This window comes from Haematobia irritans, chromosome 3 (genome assembly GCF_050003625.1).
Source record: "Haematobia irritans isolate KBUSLIRL chromosome 3, ASM5000362v1, whole genome shotgun sequence".
Lineage (NCBI taxonomy): Eukaryota > Metazoa > Arthropoda > Insecta > Diptera > Muscidae > Haematobia > Haematobia irritans.
The window spans coordinates 184,781,111-184,809,021 of record NC_134399.1 but is presented as its reverse complement, the minus strand read 5'-3'; the positions used below and the strand labels follow the sequence as shown (position 1 = coordinate 184,809,021).

At 27.3% G+C, this 27,911-nt stretch overlaps 1 protein-coding gene across 1 annotated transcript in view; it reads right to left on the bottom strand.

Annotated features, from left to right (window-relative positions):
* The window catches only part of Mco1 (Multicopper oxidase 1), an 80,680-nt gene extending 53,948 nt beyond the window's left edge, over nucleotides 1–26,732 (bottom strand). The window contains exon 1 of the mRNA XM_075300351.1: nucleotides 26,167–26,732. The gene's annotated coding sequence lies outside the window, so the exon portion shown is untranslated. The remainder of the gene's footprint in view (nucleotides 1–26,166) is intronic.
* Nucleotides 26,733–27,911: the final 1,179 nt, after the last annotated feature.

Here is a 27,911-nt window from a genome sequence, read left to right as displayed (position 1 = left end):
AAGTAAATATGGAATGATTACTTATTGTTGAAATTGAACCAAACTAGAGTGTGTAAAAATATGTGAAGTTTGCTTGCACAACATTATAAATACAAATAAACAATGAATTAGTTTATAAACAAATAAATAAAGTTGATTTTGTGTTTTCTTTTCTCAAGTGGCGTCCTTTTTTCGACGACGAAAAAAGTTTTTTCGTAAAAATCAAAACATTTTAGGTTGTGACCATGTTCTTTTAACTAGAAGAAAAAGATTTTTGACGAATAACGTAACATTTTAGATCGTGACCATTGTCTTTTAATGGAAACAAAATTCTTTTTATCAATATAATAACATTTTAGATGAGGACAATTGTATTTTTCTTAGAACCATGTTCACTGAACCAACATGGTTGCAGGTTAAATGGTCGCCGCAAAAATAGCTGCTATCATATTATTTTGCTCTTCGAATATGATTGTGGCAATCATGTTTCTTCCCTGCGTGAACTTGACCTGTCTGCAGACAAAAGACTAGTTTACGCAAAATTTCAGCAGAATTGCTTCATTATTGAAGACTGTAGCGTGATTACAACAGACAGACAGACAGCCAGACGGACAGACGGACATCGTTATATCGTCTTAGAATTTCTCCCTGATCAAGAATATATATACCTTATAAAGTCGGAAATCGATATTTCAATGTGTTACAAACGGAATGACAAACTTATTATACCCCCGTCACCATTCTATGGTGGTGGGTATAAAAATCCCCTATTTAAATCTACCTTTCATTGGTGTATTCACAAAAAATAAATTAAATTTAAAAAAATAGGTATTCGTTTTTATTTTTAATTATGAATGACCCAAATGTACCTTTCCCCATTAATGAGTGGCCTGGGTCGATTTGATGGGGCCAACAAGCCATCAATTGAATGGCTGAGTGATGAGAGCGTTAAAATTGAAATGCGACTGTTAAGTGTGTAATAATAATTGGCCGTGATAACATTTTAATGAAAACACACAACCATCATAATAACAGCAATAACAACAATAACAACAGATAATAATAACAGTTTTCACACAAATAAATGTAAACAAGAGCTTTAACGCCAACCATGCGACTCAACTAAGCGACCAACTCTGTAAACACGCCGATATTAACCAAAAACTGAAGTTTGTTGTTGTCATCGTTGTTGAATGTACACAAACACACGAACACATAAATTACAAACAAACAAATAAAGAAATAAGCAAACGGTCACACAAACAAATAAATACAGAAACTGACAAATTCCAAACAAACCGCAATGAATTGAATGGAATTGGAGGAGAATTATGCAATTTTATGTTGATGTTAAACAAATTAAAATACAAATGAATCATTTATGTATGTATTTTACGATAATTTTAAATGTTATTATTTTTATTATTATTGTCAGTTGTTGTGTTGTCAATTGCCAATTGGCGTATGCAGATAAACAATCATTCATGTATATGTACATTAATGTGGGTCACTGTAAGAAATGTTAATTATTAGATGGTATTTACAGTAGGTAAATACTATCTAATAAGAAAAGAGCTCATAATCAGAAGACTACAAGTTTTTGATTAAATTATTCTCCAGACGTCAAGTTGACTTTCTAGCTTTTTTTTTTTTTTTAATTACGACAAAGATTAACAACAATATTGTAAATTTTATGATAAATTTTAACTTAAATATGAGTCTAAAAATTTTTCAAAATTATTAACACTTTCGGTGCAATCGGAAAAATAAAATTATTGATGTCTACACGCTCACAAAAAATCGCTTCTGTAACATAAACTCCCGAACATATTTTGCTTCAAGCATATATATTTTTGGGTATTACCCAAACATTTATATGTTTGATCTCTTCCAATATATAATATGTTTGAAAGCATATTGGTCTAAACAATATATGTTTGGGTAGTCTAAGTTCCAAACATTTTGTATTTTTGCATCCAAATTCAATAATGTTGTCTTCCAAAAAACAATATGTTATTATGTGAACATATAATATGTTTGGAAGCATTTTGCACCCAAAATATTATATGCTTAAAAAAATTCTCCCAAACAATATTGTGCTCAAAATTTTATTTATTTATTTATATATTTACAATCATAATGAATTATGAAAATAAACAGGTAATATAGGTGCTAACAACATAGGTTTTCGACCTAAATGCTCAAAATTTTGTTTCTGCTCAATTGCATATTCCCCCACATCTTTCTCACTTCCACGAGATTTTTTAGTTCTTAGCACCTTTTTCTGTAATACAAACATTGTAGAAGAAATTATTCAATTGTATGATTTTTTTATTTTAATTTTACCTTTTGCCGGACGGGGATTCGAACAGCGGACCACACAGTTTGTAAGGATCAAAGAAGTAGCTGATCAATTGCCCAAGGAAAAATAAAATGTTAATTTTGTAATAACAAGCAACAACCACCAACTTAATTCAATATCGCTCCCTGTTAAATAGCGCTCCAAGCTACTAAACACATATATGTTTATAGGCTATTTCTAAATTAATATATGTTTGCATCCAAGCATATTATATTTACAAACATTTTATGTCCCAAACATAATATATTCTAACATATTAACATATATGTCCCAAACATGTTATGCTAGTTTATGAACATTATATGCTTGCACTCAAAAATATTGTGTTTAAAAATTTGTGTTCCAAACATATAATGTTTATAGCCAAACATATGAAAAACAGTCTTTTTCATCCGTGTAGAGAACAAGAACATAAGAAATATAATAAAAATACTATATAAGAAACAAGTAAGGAAAGTCTAAAGTCGGGCGGGGACGACTATATTATAACCTAGTCCACTTTGTAGATCTACATTTTCGTTACAAACTCAATACGTCCAATTTGTTGGGTGTGATATATAATATACATATATTTAAACCTGAAACCATTTGGACAACATTTTTACACTCCTGCAAATCTCTGGACTTAAAATTTAAACCGTCTAATGGCATGAAAGTGCACTGAAAAAAAGCACGATCGGTTTCAAAGATTTTGTCTTTACACTAATGATGTTGTAACTAATAACACACAGAAATAGTTACAATTAAAACATTGATTGAAGTTGAAAAATTTTTTCAATTAATAGATTAATTTTAATTTATTTAATTTAATTTATTTTATTTTCATATGTAACTAAGCCTTACAAAGGCCTAATTGTTACAATTAACTTTTTAATAAAAGTTGGTAGACTAACCCCCATTTTCATGAAGCTCCGTTAGTGCTACGTTAGCTAACGAACTTTAAACCGTGCTATCTACATATTTGTCATCTTGCGTATATATTCATATGCCAGTTATAAACTTAACTGCTGAAAATTTTTCAGTTAAAAGTTAACCGGAGAAAAGATATTTCCATTTTTCTTTCTGTTAACTGCCAGTTAAAGCCTAACGGAGCTACATGAAAATGGGGGTAAGTCAATTAAAAAAGTGATGGAATATTTGTTAATTTTTACTTAAAAATTTATTTCTATCAATATTTTAATCAAATTACGGCCATTTTCATGTAGCTCCGTTAGGCTTTAACTGCAAGTAAGAGAAATTAAATTGCAAATATCTTCTTTCCCGTTAACTTTAACTGAACAATTTTCAACTGTTAAGTTCCTAACTGCCATATGGAATATATAGGGAAGTTGACAGATATGTTCATAGAGCGGTTTAAAAGTTCGTTAGGTAACGTAGCACTAACGAGTTTCATGAAAATGGAGGTAAGTCAGTAAAGGATGTTATTGAAATAAATGAAAAAAATTAATTGAGTTTTACAATCAACATCAATTAAAATTTTCATTGAATCAATTAAAAATGAATTGAAATTTGCTAATGTAAAGTTTGTGCATTTGTATGTAACGCCAAGAAGGAAAAGTTTAAGACCCATCGTTTAGTATACCAATCGTCTTAGAATTAATTTCATAGTCGATTTAGCGATTTAGCGATGTCCGTCCGTCTGTCTGTATATGTAATTTTGTGTGCAATGTATAGCTCGCATATTAAGTCCGATCGTCCTCAGAGTTTTACTTTGGTTCAAAGACAAATCGCTATTGATTTTGAAAAAATCGGTCCAGATTTAGATATAGTTGCCATATATATTTATTACCGATCTGGTCATAAATAACGTATTTATCAACGTATTTTCTTAAAATTTCGGACAGCCAAATGTTTTGGGCCTCTCCTAAAATATGCAAAATATCCGCCAAATCGCTTCAAATTTAGATATAGCTCCCATATATATCTTTCGTCCGATTTGCACTTATTATGGCCTCAACATCCAGATTTTTTGCCCTGACTTGCTTCAAATTTTACACAAGGAGTACGCTTAATAGTATCGTTAATTGTAACTAATTTGGATGAAATCGGTACAGATTAAGATATAGCTCCCATATATATCTTTCGGCCGATTTATACTTATATGGCCTCAAAGACAGAGTTTTGTTCTGATTTGCTTCAAATTTTGCACAAGGACTACGTTTAATAGTATAGTAAATTGTGCCAAAGTTGGTTGAAATCGGTTCAGATTTAGATATAGCTCCCATATATATTATATATATATATATATATATATATATATATATATATATTATATATATATATATATATATTATATATATATATATATATATATATATATATATATATATATATATATATATATATATATATATATATATATATATATATATATATATATATATATATATATAATATATATATAATATATATATATATATATATATATGGCTCTCAAAAGCCAGAGTTTTGTCTGATTTGCTTCAAAAGGAGTACGTTTAACAGTATCATTAGGATTGCTAAATTTGGTTGAAATCGGTTCAGATTTAGATCTAGCTCCCATATATATGTACGCCAGAATTGGGGATATATGGTAGAATGTTTCATTTTCAATGGGATTTTCCTCCAATTGACTCGATAGGGCCCACAGAGTATATATTTAATATGCTATTTAAGTGGGTCAAGTTTGATCTAATTTGGTTCAGCTTTACATAAAGCCTGTATATATTTTTCTTCCGGTTTATACAAATATGGCCAAAATACCACATTTTACACAAAATTCTGTGATGATTTCCCCATATCGTACACACTGTAATGCCAGACCACAGAACGATTGAGTTTCAAATAAGGCTCCGACTTGGCCAAATAATATATCACAACCCAGAATTGTCCACATATCTTGGCGAGATCTAACCAATATCCTTGTAAAATCGCCACTGCTAAGTACCAAAAATTATAAATATTACTAAAGTTATCCTATATCTCGAATACATATGCTCTTTAGTACAATTGCATTAAAATGCTGTAGCTTTATATTTCCCATAAGTTTTACTAACATTGTGTTTCATCCCTGGGAGTTTTTGTAGAAGTACAAAAAAATTGTCTCCAAAACGGCTAAGATATAAATATTTTTATATATATGGGAATAACTCCCAACAAATTTGAAGGAGTTGAGATGGTAACACAAATTTTGGTCTACATAGTGGTGAAGGGTATAATATAGTCGGTCCCGCCCGACTTTACTTACTTGTTTTAATGTCCAATTAAACCTGTGATTAATACTATAATTTTCGTGATTGAAGACATTTCAATTAAAATATTAATTGGATCAATAAATTTCGTGGTTGTATGAGACAGAATTCTCTTTTAAATTTGAAGTTTGCGTACTTGATTCTAGGAAAAAAAAATAATATATTAGTTTTTTTTTCTTTATGTGCTATCAAAGTCCTTTGAAAGCGAGCTAATGAAAACTTAAATTTCCAAGTAAAATCTCGGCTTCAAGTAGTTTCAAATAAAAATCGCCTTTAAAATAAAGATTTTTAAACGCGTTTTGCTTTGTTGGCAAAATGCAAAAAGTCAACAAATTTAAAGACGATTTTATCAATTTTGGAGAATTTTTCACAATTATTCACAAGTTGACCGTAGTCAAACAAAATTTTCTTTCATTTTAAGATACCCATTTTTAAGTTGAATCACTTAATTATAAGGACAAAACGACATTATTGAAAAGTTGATAGTCTTGTGGACAAGGACAAAAATTTAATGTCAGAGAAATGCGCAATTTAATGTCATAGAAAACAAATTCGTATTTTAAGGAAAATAAATTTTTGGCCCCAGGATAATATTTTTTTCAGTGTACGATAAACGATAATGACAAATTCTCAAACAGTAGATTTTTTTGGATTAGATATATGGATCGAAAACATATATTTACTACATAAATATAAAATTCAGTTTCCAATTATTCGGTTTTTTTCGGTTTTATAGCCGATTGCTAACCCACTTCAATATACACATGTATATACCTGAAATATTTCATGGTATTCAATTATTTATGTAAGTTTGACTTTAATGCATGCATCAATTCAGCAACCATTTAATTGCCTCTAAAATGACTATGGAGGAGATATATGTATTTCTGCTAAAAGGAAATAGATTTATATCCGTTATCTAAGCTATTAGTGAACTGTATACGCATACAATTAAGGATTATTGTAGCATTGTGTATACAACAAAGCACCAGGTGACATATTGACTTCCTGAATGTATTGTTGCAGTAGCTGCAGTGTCAGTAAAGTGCATTTGAGACAAGAGCATAACATAAACAATTTATTTAACCTATTCACCATTCTTCTTTATATACACAATAGACAATTAACTAATAGAAAGGCTACAGGCAAATAAGGAAAATGCTTGGAAACGGTTAGAGCAGAGATTTAATGCTTATTAAAAGCATTTCTTTATTGTATGCAATAATGCTCTAAGGATAAAATTGGATGGTCATCTTTGAGATATGTCTTTATCCCTCCTAATTTTCTTTAATATGAAGAATGAAGTTGTGAACAGAGATATGAAATCGTTAGATTAAAAATAAAAACTTCAAATATAGGCTAATATTTATTTTTGGAATGTTACATACTAGATTTTTTCCTTTAAGGTGTCCAGTAAAAAAAGGAAAAATTCAATAAGTACAATCTGAATTCCGATTTTTTAAACCCTAAACCATATAGTCGTCAGGGTATAAAATTTTTGTCTGCATAAAAATATGCCTACTGGAAGTATTGATTTTATACGCCATAACATGTATACCGATCGGCTCAGATTATCTCATGAGTCGATCTAGCCCCGATGTCCGTCCGTCTGTCCATGTATTTATTGTTCCCAAGATTCCCGTCGCAATTGTGAACTGATTTTTATTAAAATTAGGTTTTAATAATGTTTTCTTTAGCACAATTATGAATGTGGAAATGGATAAAAAAAAAAACAAAAAAAAAATCGGACAAATTTGGCCAAAATCCTCTTATTTATATATCGATCCTATTCAAAGTAGGTACAACGTAATCTTCTGTAGTACTAACTATGCCTGCAAACAAGCCCAGCAAAAAAAGCGTCGCCAAAAAAGTAATGAAAATGTTCATTTTGGATCCGGAAGTGGTGCAAAATTGACGCAGAAGCGATGAATTTAACATGGGCTTGTCATAGGATGGAAGTCCTCCATTTCAGCAGCCGTTGTACTGAATCTGCATCGCTTCTTTAGGTGTGATCCGAATTCAATGTTTTGGATGTAAATTAAATAATTCTGTGATATTTGGTCAAATAAATACTTTTTTTAATTTTTTTATAATTTTTAATGAATTCTAACGCTTGTCGGAAACGTTTAAACTCAAATATTTTCAAAAATGCACAATTTTTCCAGATTGGATTTAGCATTATTTTCAACAAAATTTAAATGATTTGTACCATTTTATTAACTCTTACTCTGTTTTTAACCTATTTGAAAAAAAAAAAACAAAAAAAAAAAATAAATAAAATAAAATAAAATTACCCATTACATCAAGATATATAAAATTGAATTAAAAGAACTTCCTGGGTAGTTAAAATAAAGAACATCACTGGGAGTGCTTTTAAAGTTGTGCCTTTGGAAGAACTTATATCAAAACATGGACCGATATGTACCAAATTTCCTACATCTGTTTATGGATTTAAAATATTTTTAGGTATATAATTTCTAGAAGCCCAAAAAGTCAAATCGGGTTGGTCTATATTTTAAATTATGGGACGATACATACACTGAAAAAAAAATATTGTCGTGAGGTCAAAGATTTCATGTCTTTAAAATACGAATACAAATTTTGCTTAGCATAGAAGACGCATTTCACTAAAATAAAGTTATTTTCCTTGTACAAAAGTCGATAAACTTTTTACTTCAAACATAGCATAATTTCTACTGGAAGTCGAGTCCTAATTTGGAAAATAAAGTTGCCGTTAACTCCTTTAAAAACGGACTTTGATAGCATATGAAGAAAAAAAGCTGAGAAAGCAAAAAATTAAAATTTGCTTCCTAGAAGCAAGTACACAAAACCTAAATTTAAAAGAGAATTGTGTCTTAAAAGTATCCTTACTTGTATTCTCCGCTTCTTTGGCTCGGAACCAATACCAAATTTTTTAAAGTAAAGACAAAATCTTTGGAACCGAGTATGCTTTTTTTTCAGTGTAGCATATTTTACAAACCTGTTTGTGACCCTGAAATACCACTAGTTTTCTATATCTATTCAGGCATATTTGAAACAAAACTACGGTTTCTAGAAGTCCAAGGGCCCAAATCGGGGGCTCAGTTTTCAGGACGATAACTCCATTAGTGAAGGCTGTAGCAGACAAATAGTTGGACGGACATAGTAATATCGTCTTAGAATTTCTCCCGGATCAAAAACACATACATAGAAAAAAGTAAACTCTTTTGTAAGAAAAATGAACTATTTCGGACGAAAATTGAACTAAATTATATTCCAAATTTTGAGATTTCCGCAAAGCGTTGCTTAAACCAGCAACATTTATTTGGGCTGTGAAAATTTTCGAAAAAAAAAAATATTTTTTTGCAATAAAAATAAGTTAAATTTATTTTTAGTTTAACCCCCATTTTCATGAAGCTCCGTTAGTGCTACGTTAGCTAACGAACTTTTAAACCGTGATATCTACATATCTGTCATCTTGCGTATATATTCCATATGCCAGTTAGAAACTTAACTGCTGAAAATTTTTCAGTTAAAGTTAACCGGAGAAAAGATATCCATTTTTCTTTCTGTTAACTGCCAGTTAAAGACTAACGGAGCTATATGAAAATGGCCGTAAGTGATTAAGTGATTCGACTTACAACCACGGTTGCCACAGTTGGTAGAATTCTACCAAAAATGGTAGATTTTTTACTGTTTGATAGATTGGTAGAATTCTTGATGTTTTGGTAGCTAATAATTTGCAATATTACTCTCCAACTAAGAGGTACTTTACAGTTTTACAAATTTTGACAAAATTTGCTATAGAAATAAAATTTTGAGCAAATTTTCTATAGAAATAAAATTTTGAGAAAATTTTCATAGAAATACAATTTTGACAAAATTTTCTATACAAATAAAATTTTGACAAAATTTTCTATACAAATAAAGTTTTGAGAAAATTTTCTATAGAAATAAAATTTTGACAAAATTTTCTATAGAAATGAAATTTTGACAAAATTTTCTATAGAAATAAAATTTTGACAAAATTTTCTATAGAAATAAAATTTTGAGAAAATTTTCTACAGAAATAAAATTTTGACAAAATATTCTATAGAAATAAAATTTTGAGAAAATTTTCTATGGAAATAAAATTTTGCTAAAATTTTCTATGGAAATATAATATTGAGAAAATTTTCTGCAGAAATAAAATTTTGACAAAATTTTCTATAGAAATAAAATTTTGAGAAAATTTTCTATAGAAATCAAATTTTGACAAAATTTTCTATAGATATAAAATTTTGACAAAATTTTCTATAGAAATAAAATTTTGAGAAATATTTCTATAGAAATAAAATTTTGAGAAAATTTTCTATAGAAATAAAATTTTGACAAAATATTCTATAGAAATAAAATTTTGAGAAAATTTTCAATGGAAATAAAATTTTGCTAAAATTTTCTATGGAAATATAATATTGAGAAAATTTTCTGCAGAAATAAAATTTTGACAAAATTTTCTATAGAAATAAAATTTTGAGAAAATTTTCTATAGAAATCAAATTTTGACAAAATTTTCTATAGATATAAAATTTTGATAAAATTTTGTATAGAAATAAAATTTTGACAAAATTTTCTATAGAAATAAAATTTTGACAAAATTTTCTATAGAAATAAAATTTTGAGAAATATTTCTATAGAAATAAAATTTTGAGAAAATTTTCTACAGAAATAAAATTTTGACAAAATATTCTATAGAAATAAAATTTTGAGAAAATTTTCTATGGAAATAAAATTTTGCTAAAATTTTCTATAGAAATAAAATATTGAGAAAATTTTCTGCAGAAATAAAATTTTGAGAAAATTTTCTATAGAAATAAAATTTTGACAAAATTTTCTATAGATATAAAATTTTGATAAAATTTTGTATAGACATAAAATTTTGACAAAATTTTCAATAGAAATAAAATTTTGACAACATTTTCAATAGAAATAAATGTTTGAGAAAATTTTCTATAGATATAAAATGTTGACAAAATTTTCTACAGAAATAAAATTTTGACAACATTTTCTTTAGAAATAAAATTTCGACAACATTTTCTATAGAAATAAAATTTTGACAAAATTTTGTATAGAAATAAAATTTTGACAAAATTTTCAATGGAAATAAAATTTTGACAAAATTTTCTATAGAAATAAAATTAAAGAAAAAATCATAGGAATAACATTTTGACAACTTTTTTTATAGAAATAAAATTTTGACAAAATTTTCTGTAGAAATAAAATTTTAACAAAAATTTCCATAGAAATAACATTTTGACAATTTTTTTATATAAATAAAATTTTTTAAAAATATTTTTGAGTGTTGTTGACCTATTTTATGTTTATTCTGATTATTAATTTTGTTCGGCTTGAATTTTGACAAAATTTTCCATAGAAATAAATTTTTGAGAAAGTTTTCTATAGAAATAAAATTTTTAGAAAGTTTTCTATAGAAATAAAATTTTGAAATTTTTTTTTTCCAAAATTTGGTAGATTATTTTTGGCTTGAGTGGCAACCATGCTTACAACTGGTTGTCTTCATATGTAAGAATTTTTTGTTTAACTAAGGACAACTTGTCTTCAATAATTCTGAAAAATTCTTCAAAAATAATGGAATCGTCTTTAAATTTGTTGACTTTTTGTACCTTGACTATGAAGAAGAAACGTGTTCAAAAATAGGAGGTGAATTTGGATATGTAAGTTGTCATTCACACGTTTTTAAATTACTTTAATTGCACACGAAGAAAAAGCTGAAAAAAAAAACAATAAATTAATATTTGTTTTCTGTAATCAAGTACGCAAAACTCAAATTGAAAAGATAATTGTGTTTTAAAAGTGTGCTACAATTCCCCGCTTTTTTGGCTCAGAATCTATACCAAACTGTGTATTGTAAAATTATTTTTAATCTATACTTAAATCAAATTATTTATTTTTAATTAAAAACTTAGTTAATGCGTACTGAATTTTTTTGAAAAAAATGTGATATGAAAATTTTCTTTTTTTACCATTTTGTATATTACATATTTTTTTCGGAGGAATTGGTGATCGTGTGCATTTAACGGTTAAATACGGATCTAGAATAAAAGTGCGGTGCATCACCTACATTGTACGAGATTTACCCCCATTTTCATGAAGCTCCGTTAGGGCTACATTAGCTAACGTTAAACCGTACTATGAACATATCTATCTTCTCGTCTATATTATCCACATAGGAGCTTAATTGTTGAAGTTTTTTCACTTAATATTAACCCGAGAGAAGATATTTGCAATTTACTTTCTGTTATCTGACAATTAAAACGTTAGGGTTATTTCCCAAACTTATTTTAATAATATCCCCAAAATAATTCGTTAGGAGTAGTTTAGGGTGTCATATAGTCGGCCCCACCCGACTTTATTGGCTCGTTTTATACCACTCATGTTGAAGGGCCGAATTTCAGAACGAACAAGACGCATCTTCAAATTAAGATCAATATTAAAATTGCTGATTCATATGTATATGAACTTCAAATAGACTGAACATAGCACCGTTTATAGTGATAATTATGCCGTATACTTTTATAGGAGATGCCATAAAGACTGGCCTTGGACACTTTGAGACCAAAAACAAAAACTATGATATTATTTGTAGTTTATAAACTATAGAACCAAGAATAAAAACAAAATTTCCGTTTGTAAGCTTGGTACGTCACATGTTCCAAAGATTGACAGTTATGAAGTAAACGACGATTTTAGATACGCACAAAATAAAACAAACGTTAAAAATTAAACCATTGTGTCGTTTATTTACATCAACAATATTATTCAGATATGGATTTTTAAGCTAAACAATCGTATATGATTCTTATTACTCCATGCTAATTATATTCCAAACTTCAATCATGTGACTCTGTATAAATGGGCTTGTTATTAAGATATTAAAATGCTACGCTTAATTTTTATTGTTTTTTTTGTAAATTTTAAGTATAAAGAAACAAGTTCGGCATTTCTTAACAATACAAAAAAGATCCAAATTAAATTGCCATAAACATTCAGTATTAGTATTAATGTCAACTTTTATTATTGGCCCAAAGTGTTAAAAAGAATTATGGGATATCTGTTAATGTCGTCGATAATAAATCGAAAAACGTGTAATCTGATTTCATTGACATTTACTTGATTTTGTATAATTACCATTGGAGAATCTGGTTAATAAATCATTTAGTAAAAATGGTTTGTCAATTAAATATTTGATTTAGTGTAAATTCGAAATGAACATGTGGATGTGCAAATGTCACCAAAGTCTCAAGATTAAAAGAATGGTATACACTAAAAAAAAAGTGAACTCTATATTTCACTAAAGCCAATTTAATTTTATTTTAGTTCATGGAATTATTACGTTTGGAAAAAGTTTCATTTACTCTAATAATTTTTTGAGTACGATAGTTAAATTAACTAAAAAACGGGAAAAAATTATTCATATATTAAGCATAAAGATTTACTAACATCTTATTTCTCACAAAATAGTTCATTATTTCTTTAAATTTGTAAACTGCAAATGCGTCCATCATGAACTTCGTATGCCACTAAAGATATTCTTGCAATTTTGAACTCGAATTTTTTCCTTCAAACTACAAACTTTTCTTCATCAATTGAAAAAAAAAATATATAAGTCTAATAAATTTTCTTGAATTTGTCGAAAAATATTTACTTTTTTTGTGATATCGGCGTGATGCCAACGTTTGAAATACTGTGTAGTTAAAGTTTTCAAAAAAATATTCAAAAGTTTCTAAAAGTAACCAAAAATGTTCTTCCTACACCCTCAAAAAAAAAAAAAATACCCTCAAAAAGAAGTGAACTCACTATTTCACTAAAGCCAATTTAACTATATTTTAGTTCATGAAATTATTATGTTTGGAGAAAGTTTCATTTACTCTAATAATTTTTTGCGTACGTTAGTTAAATGAACTAAAAGACGGGAAAAAATTATACACAAATGAAGTCAAAAGTTTTACTAAATTCGTACTTCTCACAAAATAGTTCATTATTTCTTAAAATTTGTAAATTTTACTACAACAGCGTCCATCATGAACTTCGTATGTCACTAAAGACATCCTTGCAATTTTCAACTCCAATTGTTTCCTTCAAACTACAAAATTTTCTTTAAAAAGTGAAAAAAATTATTTATGTCTAATAAATTTTCTTGAATTTGTCGAAAAATATTTACTTCTTTTTGTAATATCGACGTGATGCCAGCGCTTGTAATACTGTTTAGTTAAAAATTTCTAAAACTATTCAAAATTTTCTAATATTAATCAAAAGTTTTCTTCCTGTTGGGTTCAATGTTTTTTCAGTGTAAAAAATCGCTTCTGTAACATATACCCCAAACACATTCAAGCACATATATTTTCACGATTCGTCTAAAAAAAATATTGTTTGCATTGTTCAAATATATTATGTTTCACCTTAGGCATACACTGGTAGGAAAAATTTTTAATGAAATTTTCCTTGTGTATATATATTTTTAAGGCGCCAATTGGTTACTTCCATTCTTTTACTTGCAGCTTACTCTCTAAGTCTCTATTTCTAAACACATACATGTTTATAGGCTATTTCTAAATTAATATATGTTTGCATCCAAGCATATGATATTTACAAACATTTTATGTTCCAAACATAATATGTTCTAACATATTAACATATATGTCCCAAACATGTGATGCTAGTTTATGAACATTATATGCTTGCACTTAAAAATATTGTGTTAAAAAATTTGAGTTCCAAATATATAATTTTGTACACCCAAACATATGAAAAACAATCTTTTTCGACCGTGTAGTGGGTTCACTGTTTTTTCAGTGTAGAAGATGCATATATTATTGACGTTAAAATATTTTACTTAAATGTTAGATCTATAATTAATTTATACAATTTAAGATATAGCATACAGATGTTAATATGCGTTCCATTGGATGTGCTATCGGTAATACCGTAAAGGCGGTAGAGAAACTAAGATGATATAGTATGCACTAATATGAAGCTTTCAAATAATGGATGACAATCTTGTGCATGTTGAAAAATGGAAAAATGGAAAAATGCTCACCTAATATTAAAGATTAGGCAAACTTAATTTTAGAATATACAATTTACACAATATTATGGATAACTTTCTTAAAAATAAATATATTTTAATCAAAAGAAAATTAATAATTTGTGTTTAAATGTTTACTTGATAGTGGGAGTTCTTCATATTTGGCTGGAAAACCACAAGTGGCTATATTTCTTCCTTAGACTAAAAAAACGATCAAAACACTAGAAATTATCAGCAAAGTGAAGGCCAAATTTGATCGAAATCTACACCGCCTAAAACGTGAGATGAACATATAGCGAGAACGGAGGCACCCACGGTTGCCACAGTTGGTAGAATTCTACCAAAAATGGAAGATTTTTTGCAGTTTGGTAAATTGGTAAAATTCTTGAGGTTTTGGTACGTTTTGCAAACTATTTCTCTCTCTATAGAAACAAACTTTTTACAAAATTTTCTATACAAATAAAATTTCGACAAAATTCTTTATAGAAATAAAATGAAAAAAAAAATCTATAAAAATAAAACTTTGAAAACATTTTCTATAGAAATAAAATTTTGACAAAATTTTCTATAGAAATAAAATTTTGACAAAATTTTCTATAGAAATAAAATTTTGAAAACATTTTCTATAGAAACAAAAATTTTGACAAAATTTTCTACAGAAATAAAATTTTGAAAAAATTTTCTACAGAAATAAAATTTTGACAAAAAAGTGTATGGAAACAAAATTTTATATAAAAATAAAATTTTGAAAATAAAAATCTAAAGAAATAAAATGTTGAAAAAAAAACATCCTATTGAAATAAAATTTTGACAAATTTTTTTATAAAAATAAAATTTCGACAAAATTTTCTATAGAAATAAAATTCTGACAAAATTTTCTACAAAAATTAAATTTTGACAAAATTTTCTATACCAAAAATTTCTAGAAATAGAAATATTTACAAAAATTTCAAAGAAATAGAATTTTGGCAACATTCTCTCATCTAGAAATAAAATTTTGACAAAATTTTCTTGAAATAAAATTTTGAAAAAAAATCTAAAGAAATAAAATTTTGAAAAAATATGAAATGATATGAAATGTTGACAAAATTTTCTATAGAAATAAAGTTTTGACAAAATTTGCTATAGAAATAAAACTGTGGCAAACTTTTCTATAAAAATAAAATTTTGACAAAATTTGGTATACCAAAAATTTCTAGAAATAGAAATATTGACAAAAAAAATCTAAAGAAATAAAATTTTGGCAAAATTTTCTATAGAATTAAAATTGTGACAAATGTATCTATAGATATAAAATTGTGACAAAATTTTCTATAGAAATAAAATTTTGACAAAATTTTCTATAGAAATACAATTTTGACAAAATTTTCCAGATATAAAGTTTTTAAACAATTCCCAACGATATAAAAGTAAAAAAAATGACAATAAAATTTTGAAAAATTTTCTACAGAAATAAAATTTAAGAAATTTTTCTACAGAAATAAAATTTTTTACTGGGTTATTATTGATAAAAATGTCTATGGAAACAAAATTTTATATAAAAATAAAATAAGTTTGACAAAATTTTCTAGAACTAAAATTTTGACAAAATTTTCTAAAAATTATATTTTGAAAAAAAAAATTTTATTGAAATAAAATTTTAACAAAATTTTCAATAAAAATAAAATTTTGACAAAATTTTCTACACAAAAAAAAATTTTTTGACGAAAATGTCTATGGAAACAAAATTTTATATAAAAATAAAATTTTGAAAATAAAAATCTAAAGAAATAAAATTAAAAAAAAAACATCCTATTGAAATTAAATTTTGACAAAATTTGTTATTAAAATAAAATGTTGACAAAATTTTCTATAGAAATAAAGTTTCTGGAAATAGAAATATTGACAAAAAATCTAAAGAAATAAAATTTTGGCAAAATTTTCTACGGAATTAAATATTTGACAACATTTTCTATACAAATAAAATTTTGACAACATTTTCTACAGAAATAAAATTTTGACAAAAATGTCTATGGAAACAAAATTTTGACAAAATTTTCTAGAAATAAAATTTTGACAAAATTTTCTTGAAATAAAATTTTCCAAAAAAAAAAATCTAAAGAAATAAATTTTGAAAAAAAATCTAATTGAAATAATGTTGTGACAAAATTTTCAATAAAAATAAAATGTTGACAAAATTTTCTATAGAAATAAAGTTTTGACAAAATTTGCCATAGAAATAAAACTTTGGCAAACTTTTCTATAAAAATAAAATTATGACAAAATTTGCTATACCAAAAATTTTTAGAAATAGAAATATTGACAAAAAATGCAAAGAAATAAAACTTTGGCAAAATTTTCTATAGAATTAAAGTTTTGACAAAATTTTCTATAGAAATAAAAATTTGACAAAATTTTCTATAGAAATAAAATTTTGACAAAAATGTATATGGAAACAAAATTTTCTATAAAAATAAAATTTTGACATAATGTTCTTGAAATAAAATTTTGAAAAAAAAATCTAAAGAAATAAAATTTTGAAAAACTATCCTATTGAAATAATATTGTGACAAAATTTTCTATAAAAACAAGTAAGGAAAGTCTAAAGTCGGGCGGGGCCGACTATATTATACCCTGCACCACTTTGTAGATCTAAATTTTCGATACCATATCACATCTGTCAAATGTGTTGGGTGCTATATATAAAGGTTTGTCCCAAATACATACATTTAAATATCACTCGATCTGGACAGAATTTGATAGACTTTTACAAAATCTATAGACTCAAAATTTAAGTTGGCTAATGCACTAGGGTGGAACACAATTTTAGTAAAAAAAATATGGGAAACTTTTAAATCTGAAGCAATTTTAAGGAAACTTCGCAAAAGTTTATTTATGATTTATCGCTCGATATATATGTATTAGAAGTTTATGAAAATTAGAGTCATTTTTACAACTTTTCGACTAAGCAGTGGCGATTTAACAAGGAAAATGTTGGTATTTTGACCATTTTTGTCGAAATCAGAAAAACATATATATGGGAGCTATATCTAAATCTGAACCGATTTCAATCAAATTTAGCGCACGTGACTACACTACTAATTGTACTCCTAGTGCAAAATTTCAACCAAATTGGGCCAAAACTCTGGCTTCTGGGGCCATATAAGTCCATATCGGGCGAAAAATATATATGGAAGCTATATCTAAATCTGAACCGATTTCAATCAACTTTGGCACACATGATACTACCAATTGTACTCCTTGTGCAAAATTTCAAGCTGATCGGGATAAAACTCCGGCTTCTGGGTCCATATAAGTGCATATCGGGCGAAAGATATATATGGGACCTATATCTAAATCTGAATCGATTTCAACCAAATTTGGCACGCATAGCTACAATGCTAGATCTTCCCCCTGTGCAAAATTTTAACCAAATTGGGCCAAAACTCTGGCTTTTAGGACCATAGTAGTCCATATCGGGCGAAAGATATATATGGGAGCTATATCTAAATCTGAACCGATTTCAATCAAATTTGGCACACATGACTATATTACTAATTTTACTCCTAGTGCAAAATTTCAACCAAATTGGGTCAAAACTCTGGCTTCTGGGGCCATATAAGTCTATATCGGGCGAAAAATATATATGGAAGCTATATCTAAATCTGAACCGATTTCAATCAAATTTGGCACACATGACTATACTACCAATTGTACTCCTTGTGCAAAATTTCAACCAAATTCGGCCAAAAATCTGGTTTCTGGGGCCATATAAGTCCATATCGGCCGAAAGATATATATGGAAGCTATATCTAAATCTGAACCGATTTCAATCAAATTTTGCACACTTGACTATACGACTAAGTGTTATGTTTATACAAAATTTCAAGCAAATCGGTATAAAACTCTGGCTGCTGGGTCCATATTAGTGCATATCGGGCGAAAGATATATATGGGAGCTATATCTAAATCTGAACCGATTTCTTCCAAAATCAATAGGGTTCTATTCTAACCCAAATTAGGAACATGTGCCAAATTGGAAGGCGATGGGGCTTAAATTGCGACCTAGACTTTGATCACAAAAATGTGTTCACTGACAGACGGACGGACGGACGGACAAACGGACAGACGGACATGGTTATATCGACTCAGGGACCCACCCTGAGCATTATTGCCAAAGACACCATGTGTCTATCTCGTCTCCTTCTGGGTGTTACAAACATATACACTAACTTATAATACCCTGTTCCACAGTGTGGCGCAGGCTATAATAAAATGTTGACAAAATTTTCTATAGAAATAAACTTTTGACAAAATTTGCTATAGAAATAAAACTGCGGCAAACTTTTCTATAAAATAAAATTTTGACAAAATTTGCTATAAAAAATTGTATACCAAAATTTTCCAGATATAAAGTTTTTAAACAATTTCCAACGACATAAAATTAAAAAAAAAAAAAAATAAAAATAAAATTTTGAAAAATTTTCTACAGAAATAAAATTTTTACTGGGTTATTATTGACAAAAATGTCTATGGAAACAAAATTTTTTATAAAATTAAAAGTTTGACAAAATTTTCTAGAAATAAAATTTTGACAACATTATCTAGAAATTAAATATTGAAAAAAATCCTATTGAAATAAAATTTTAACAAAATTTTCAATAAAAATAAAATTTTGACAAAATTTTCGATAGAAATAAAATGTTAACAAAATTTTCTATAGAAATAAAACTTTGACAAACTTTTGTATAAAAATAAAATATTGACAAAATTTTCAATACCAAAAATTTCTAGAAATAGAAATATTGACAAAAAAATCTAAACAAATAAAATTTTGGCAAAATTTTTTATAGAAATAAATTGTTGACAGAATTTTCTATAGAAATAAAATTTTGACAAAATTTTCTATATCAAAATTTTCCAGATATAAAGCTTTTAGAAAATTTCTAACGACATAAAACTAAAAAAAATATATAGAAATACAATTTTAACAAAATTTCTACAGAAACAATTTTTGACAAATTTTTCTATAGAAATAAAATTTCGACAAAATTTTCTATAGAAATAAAATTTTGAAAACATTTTCTATAGAAATACAATTTTGACAAAATTTGCTATAGAAATAAAATTTTGACAATATTTTCTCTAGAAAACAACTTTTGACAAAAATTTCTATAAAAATAAAATTTCGACAAAATTTTTTATAGAAATAAAGTTAAAAAAAAAAAAATTCTATAGAGATAAAATTTTGATCGGTAAAATTTGAATCGGTAAAAATACAGAAAACATATGTTCGGGAAATATTCTTAAAACACTATTGAAGACCTAGGAAAATATTCGGTTACAGGCCATGGGTTTTGAAACAGGACTTGAAACATCGCACTCAGTACGCATCAACGAATGGCTTTGGTGTATTTCCTTAGTTTTCAGTCGAAGCATAACTGGTAAGGCAATGCAAAGGAATCGAAGTAATTCCATCCTATGATAAGCAGATGTTAAATACATTGGGACCAATCGAAATTTCAGTACATCCGAATCACAAACCACCATTTTTACTGGGTTATTATTGTCAGTATGCATATAGGTTAGGTTAGGTTAGGTGGCAGCCCGATGTATCAGGCTCATTTAGACTATTCAGTCCATTGTGATACCACATTGGTGAACTTCTATCTTATCACTGAGTGCTGCCCGATTCCATGTTAAGCTCAATGACAAGGGACCTCCTTTTTATAGCAGAGTCCGAACGGCGTTCCACATTCCAGTGAAACCACTTAGAGAAGCTTTGAAACCCTCAGAAATGTCACCAGCATTACTGAAAAACTTGTTGGTGTTCGGTCGAAGCAGGAATCGAACCCGCGACCTTGTGTATGCAAGGCGGCCATGCTAACCATTGCACCAGTATGCATATAGGTTAGAGTGCTTCAAACAAAAAAATCAAGCCTTCATTCAACATTCGGACGGACATTGCAATAAAAATGTGGTGGCTAGCTAGTAGCTACAATTGGGTTTGCTATGACAGACAAGAAGGTCCAAAAATGGTTCAAAAATGTTCAAACTTCATTCAAGGGATAATTCTCGATCGTTATATTTTTTATACGATTTTAACATGAAAACTAAAACCTACCCCCATACTCTTTTTCATTTTAAAAACTGTCCCACTTTGACATTGAGCCAACATAAAAAAAATAAAATCGTAAAGGTGTTTGATGATACCCATATTTTTAGCTTTGTTTAAAACAAACTCACTGTCCCATGGGTGGCATAGAACATGACGAAATGCCCGTATTTTACTTCCATGTTTGCTCCGCTTTACATTCCATCAGATGGAAATCTGAGTTGAAATCGCTGGAGTTCGCTGGAATATATTCGTTTGTTGCCTTCGCAGCAATTTAATCTATAACGAGTTATTTAAGCCATTAATTATTTACTTGTACCTCTCTTAAACATAATGGCATCAGTCTGGTATTGACTTAACCGCAAAAGCATATTTGCCACTTGCATGGCAGTTCTTGAGTAACTTTTAGCAGTATGTTGCGATTTTCGGAATTGTTTAAATAAAAGGTTAGAACTGCATTCGTCAAATAAATATTTTGAAATCAAATCAAATAGGAATTCGTCTTGTGAAATATTGCACAATGGCAACAAATGACATAAATATTTTTTTTACACGTTAAAAAAAAAAATCACAAAGAACAAAGCCTATTATAAATATTATAATAGGCATTATAACTTTGTCATACCGTTTGTAACTAATTAAAATATTCGTCTCAAACCCAAAAAAAAAAAATGTATATTCTGGGTTGTGGTGAAATTCTTAGTCGGTTCACACTAATTTCCTAACGAAACAAGTTATCAACTTAAATGTTTTCACAAATAGGTGTTATTGATGAAAGTCGGATGCAAATTGCAAATGGGCCATATCGGACCCTTGTAGGCATAGTCATATAAACCGACCCCCAGATTTTACTTCCGGAGTCGTATGGGCACATTTCATTCGATTCGGCTAAAATTTGGTACGTGATATTATGTCTAACAACCTTGAGAAATTGGTCCAAAACGGTCAATAATTATATGAAGCACCATATAAACCTGTCCCCACATTTAAGTTCCAGATCCGGTTGAAATTTTGCACGTGATGTCAGTATATGCTTTGTAATTGTCCTGCAAAATTGGATCCCATATAAACGATTGAAAAATGTTTTTTATTTGTTTTTTTCCAGTATTTGCAATATTACATATTCTGATCTCTCCTATTAGCGATATATTTTTTTGATATATCTCTTGAATTGTAATTGGGTGGTAAAATTCCCAAGGTTAACTAACAAAACTAAACATTGGGTCGAATTTTAAAGGTTTTAATGATTTTACCTTGCGACAACAAGGGAAAGTTACTACTTCTACAAAATGGGAGAACTTACTCATAACGGACTTTGAAACTTTTGAATTTATGGAAAATTTTTCCGAAAATTTTATTTCTATAGAAAATTTTCTGAAAATTTTATTTTTATAGAAAATTTTCTCAAAATTGTATTTCTATAAAAAAAAATTTCCAAAATTTTATTTCTATAGAAAATTGTTTTTTAAATTTTATTTCTATAGATTTTTTAAAATTATTTTTATAGAACATTTTCTCAAAATTGTATTTCTATAAAAAATTTTCTCAAAATTTTATTTCTATAGAAAATTTTATTCTATACAAAATTTTCTCAAAATTTTATTTTTATAGAAAAATTTCTCATAATTTTATTTCTGTAGATGTTTTTAAAATTTTTAAAATTTTATTTCAAAAGAAATTTAAAAAAAATTAAAAATTTTATTCTATAGAAAATTTTCTAAAAATGTTATTCAATTTTTTTTTATAATTTTATTTCTATAGAAAATATGCTCAAAAATGTATTTCTAAAGAAAATTTTATCAAAATATTATTTCTATAAAAAATTTTCCCAAAATATTTTTAAAGTTTTTAATGATTTTACCTTGCGCCAACAAGGGAAAGTTACTACTTCTACAAAATGGGAGAACTTACTCATAACGGACTTTGATACTTTTGAATTTATGGAGAATTTTTCTGAAAATTTTATTTTTATAGAAAATTTTCTCAAAATTGTATTTCCATAAAAAAATTTTTCAAAATTTTATTTCTATAGAAAATTGTTTTAAAATTTTATTTCCACAGATTTTTTTAAATTATTTTTATAGAAAAATCAAAAATTTATTTCTAAAGAAAATTTTATCAAAACATTATTTCATCATTGTTGTTGTTTTGTTTTGTTTTTTGATTTCAGCTTAAGACCATACATTGACTAAACTACAAGTGTAGCTTAACCAACAGAGGAAAAGAATATTTGACAATTTATTTGGGCAAAGCCCTATAGACTGCAAGATGGTTTGATGGACGCACGTTTCGGAATTACCACATTCCTCATCAGCATCCTCTACTTGCAGCAAAACTATCAACCAATTATCAGAATAAATTCAGGCAGTTCATTAAACCCAACAATAAAAAATGTTCTCAAAAAAATTTTATGAAATGTTTTAATGATTTTACCTTGCGCCAACAAGGGAAAGTTACTACTTCTACAAAATGGGAGAACTTACTCATAATGGACTTTGATACTTTTGAATTTATGGAAAATTTTTCTGAAAATTTTATTTCTATAGAAAATGTCCTCAAAATTGTATTTACATAAAAAAATTTCCAAATTTTATTTCTATAGAAATTTTTTTTAAAATCTTATTTCCACAGATTTTTTTTTAAACTATTTTTATAGAAAATTTTCTCAAAATTGTATTTTTATAAAAAAAAATTCTTAAAATTTTGTTTCTATAGAAAATTTTATTCTATACAAAATTTTCTCAAAATTTTTATTTTTATAGAAAAATTTATCATAATTTTATTTATATAGATTTTTTTTTTAATTTTTTAAAATTTTATTTCTAAAGAAAATTTTCTCAAAATTTTATTTCTATAGAAATTTTTCTCAAAATTTTATTCCATAGAAATTTTTTTAAATTTTTTTTTTAAATTTTTAAATTATATTTCCAAAGAAAATTTTATTTCTCTAGAAAATATGCTCAAAAATGTATTTCTAAAGAACATTTTATCAAAATATTATTTCTATAAAAAATTTCTCAAATATTGTTTCTATAAAAAAATTTTCTCAAAATTTTGTTTCTTAAGAAAATTTTCACAAAATTTTATTTCTATAGTATCTTTTTTTTAATCTTATTTCTAAAGAAAATTTTATTTCTAAAAAAAAAATTCTTAAAACTTAATATCTAAAGAAAATTTTCCAATATTTATTTCTACAGGAATTTTCCTCAAAATTTTATTTTTATAGAAAATGTTTCCAAAATTTTGTTTCTATAGAAAATTTTATTCCTATACAAAATTTTCTCAAAATGTTATTTCTATAGAAAAATTTCTCATAATTTTATCTCTTTAGATTTTTTTTGTCAAAATTTTATTTCTATAGAAAATATTGTCAAAATTTTATTTCTATAGAAAATTTTGTCAAAATTTTATTTCTATGGAAATTTTTGTAAAAATTTTATTTCTATAGAAAAATTTCTCAAAATTGTATTTCTATGGAAAAATTTAACAAAATTTCATTTCAATAGAAAATTTATTTAAAATTGTATTTCTAAAGAAAATTACCTCAAAATATTATTTCTATAGAAAATTTTCTCAAAATTAAAAATCAACCATATTTGGTAGAATTCTACCAATTGTGGCAACCGTATCTCAGACCCCGTAGAGTATACGAATTCTGCATCGAGGTGAAATTTTGAGGTGATCTAGCATTGTTCGTCCGTTTGTCTGTTGAAATTACACTTCCTATTGTTGATGTAGGTCAGTTGGTATTGAAAATGGGCCATATCGGACCAGTCTTAGGTATAACCTACTTGCCTAGCAAATTTCATTCGATTTGATTAAAATTTGGTACGTGATGTTAGTGTGTGCCCTTTAACTATCATACAAAATTTAGCTCAAATCCTTTCGTAATTATATCCCAGCAAAAAAATTTGGCAGTTCTTCTTAAGGCACAACTTTAAAAGCACTTCCAAAAATGTCCTCCCAAAGATGTTCTTTATTTTAACTGCAGAGGAAGTTCATTCGAGTCAATTTTTTATAACTCGCTTTTTTCATATTTTTAATGGGAAATTTAAAATTTTATTGTTTCAAATGGGTTAAAAACAGATTAAAAATTAATAAAATAGTGCAAATTATTTAAATTTTGCCGAAAAAAAACTAAATTCTTTCTAGAAAAATTGCGATTTTTTTTAAATATTTGATGTCAAACGTTCCACACAAGCGTTATAATGCATTAAAAATCATAAACAATTTTAAAAATTATTTATTCGTCAAAATATCAAAAAATTTTTTTATTCACATCCAAATCACTGGATTCGCATCACACCTTAAGAAGTGATACAAATTCAGTGCAACGGCTGTTAAAATGGTGGACATCCGTCCTATGACAAGCCCATGTTAAAATCATCGCTTCTGCGCCAATTTTGCACCACTTCCGGATCAAAAAAGAACATTTTCACTACTTTTTTGGCGACGCTTTTTTTGCTGGGATACAGAGTAAACTGTTTAATGAAAACATTGAATTAAAATTAAGTCCACTATTTGAGATTTCCACAAAGTGGAAAATTTAATGACCTTGTGTATTTTTTAACTGCGCTTCATGAAATTACACCCTCTCATAGAAGAACAAATGAATTAAAAGTAAAGACAAAAATCATTGGTGCCAAATCAGGGCCATTTTAACAACACAAGAATCGTACGAAAATTGTTCTGCTTTAGTTTATATTGAACTTATTTGCACGGTCATTGAACTTTATATCCAAGCTTCGTTCATACTGAGACATACTTAAAAAAAAGTAAAATTTGATTAAACTATGGAAAATTTCGAAAATAATAAAATGTAACTATAAACAAATAATGTTTTTAACTTAAAATAAGTTAAATATAGCATTAGTTTAACTGCGGATTTTTTTCAGTGTATTCTTACTATTTTTGGAAATCGTACGAGCATTTTCTTCTTTTTGTAGTTCATATGTTAAATGTTTGAGATAATGTTGGGCTGTGGAATTTTTCTTCTTTTTCTTCTTTCTTCTTTTTGTTTAAGATAATGTTGGGCTGTGGAAAATTTCGAAAAAAATAATAAAATTTAACTACATACAAATAGTTTTTTAGTAGAATAAAAATAGCTTTTTTCTGTTTATTTAGTTAATCTATGCTCTTTTATAGCCTCTTAGAACGAATTTATAGGTTTTGTAATCCAACTTCCAAATTAGTAAACTTTTATAAAAGCTAAATGATTTAAATCCCGGAGTAGGAATGAGAACGAACTAAGGATTATTAACATATTTCTTATTTGGTTTTGTTGACATCATGGAAATAGCCACACTAGAAAACCAGAACATTCTTACCCAAATACCTAGCATAAGCCGTTACAATCAGTGATCACAATATCCAACATAAGAACTAACATAAGTTGAAGGACGTTTACATTACGGACGCTTAAATACTAGAGCATTACCTTTTTGGGGATTTCCACTTTACACCATACGAAACCAGATAGGCAGGAATAGCGCGTGAATAAAAGATAGATTACCTTGTTTTGGTATTACGTTTTGGCGTATTCACTAGATTGACTGGTATGCTATAAACGTTATAACCAAGATGTGTATTTTGGTTATATATGATATATTTTATCTTGGATATCCGTTATAAATTCGTTTGTTTGAAGTTCCTTATCTTTTGTTTTTAAAGTGACGTTTTATTTCATTTATCTTGTTCGTCTTTTTCCCTTCTTTGTATAATCATACACAAATTCATAAAAAAACTGATATAATAATTATCACTTCAATTATCTATTTGGTTTTTATTATATTATTACTATTGTATATATTTTTATTTTTTTTTTATAAAACTATAATTTGCTTTTAATTGATTTCTTCCGCACTAGGAAATCCTTAAAGTTTGTTTACAATACAAAAAACAAAAATGATCGTTAAGCCGTTACCCGTGAACTTCACCGATTAACGTTCTGAACGCGACTAAATGATCATCAAAAGTACACCTTTAGCTATATGAACAAACGAATGTTTGAATGAACCAAAACACTAAACATGCAAGATGATTTATCTTTTGTTGTTGTAAGTGCTGTTTAGACCAATTCAAAGAGGTAGTACCACAACACAACAACTGACAGATCATTCATTATTACCGGCTAAGTAACTATGATAGTAACATTATCAACGACCTTAACAGTGAGAGCACCTTGTATTGGTGCCTAACATAGCCACTTCGTGTAACTTCGGTATTTTCGGAGAGCAAGAGCAATAATAAAGCCGGTAAAAGCCAATTGAGAGTATGTATAATCAAAACACCTGTTGTCGTATGGATTTGTTTACATTTAACAGTGATGTCAATATGATAAAACCAAAAAACAATAGAAGAGTTCGACGAATATAACTAAGTATATGAAGAAATTATTGGCAGAAAACTATGGAGAAAAATCAAGCAAATAATCCTCATTACTAGTTGCTGAATATTTAATATTTAAAATGACTTATATTTGGAAAAAGTATCGGTTGTCGTTGAATATATTCAGGATGACATTTTGAAACGTTGTACTGATGGAAGTGTTTGCAATCGTGCTATATGCGTACACACAAAAATTTTTTTTTCTGATTCAATTACGAAATTAATTGATCCAATTAATTTTTTAATTGAAATGTCTTCAATCACAGAAATGATAGTATCAATAAAACAAGTGAGTAAAGTAGAAAATCGGGCGGGGCCGACTATATCATACCCTAAACCACCCCGACTGAATTAATAAAAATAAGCATTTGTGGGGTATCATTGGAATAGATTTTGGGGTATCATTGGTATAGGTTTTGGAGATTTCCATATTTAAGAACATAAAGGGGGGTACATGTACAATCTGAGCAGAAACGTCTGATATTAGGAGCTATAGTTTATTTTGCACCTAAAGAGTTAGTATGCCACTAATACAATATTTGGAAGATCCAGCTGATATCTCAATATTTGGAAGATCATAATTTATTAAGCGAATATCAATCTGGATTTGGGAAGAGAAGAAATTGCATCACAGCTCTTACCGAAAACTGCTTGTAATTTTTCCTTGTACTTTTCCAAAACTGCTTGTAATTTCAAATCTTCATATCTAAAATCCCGCTCACAAATCGTAGTTATAAACAATATGAATTCGAATCCTAAGGACATATTGTAACAGTCAGTTTTTTTTTTTTTTTA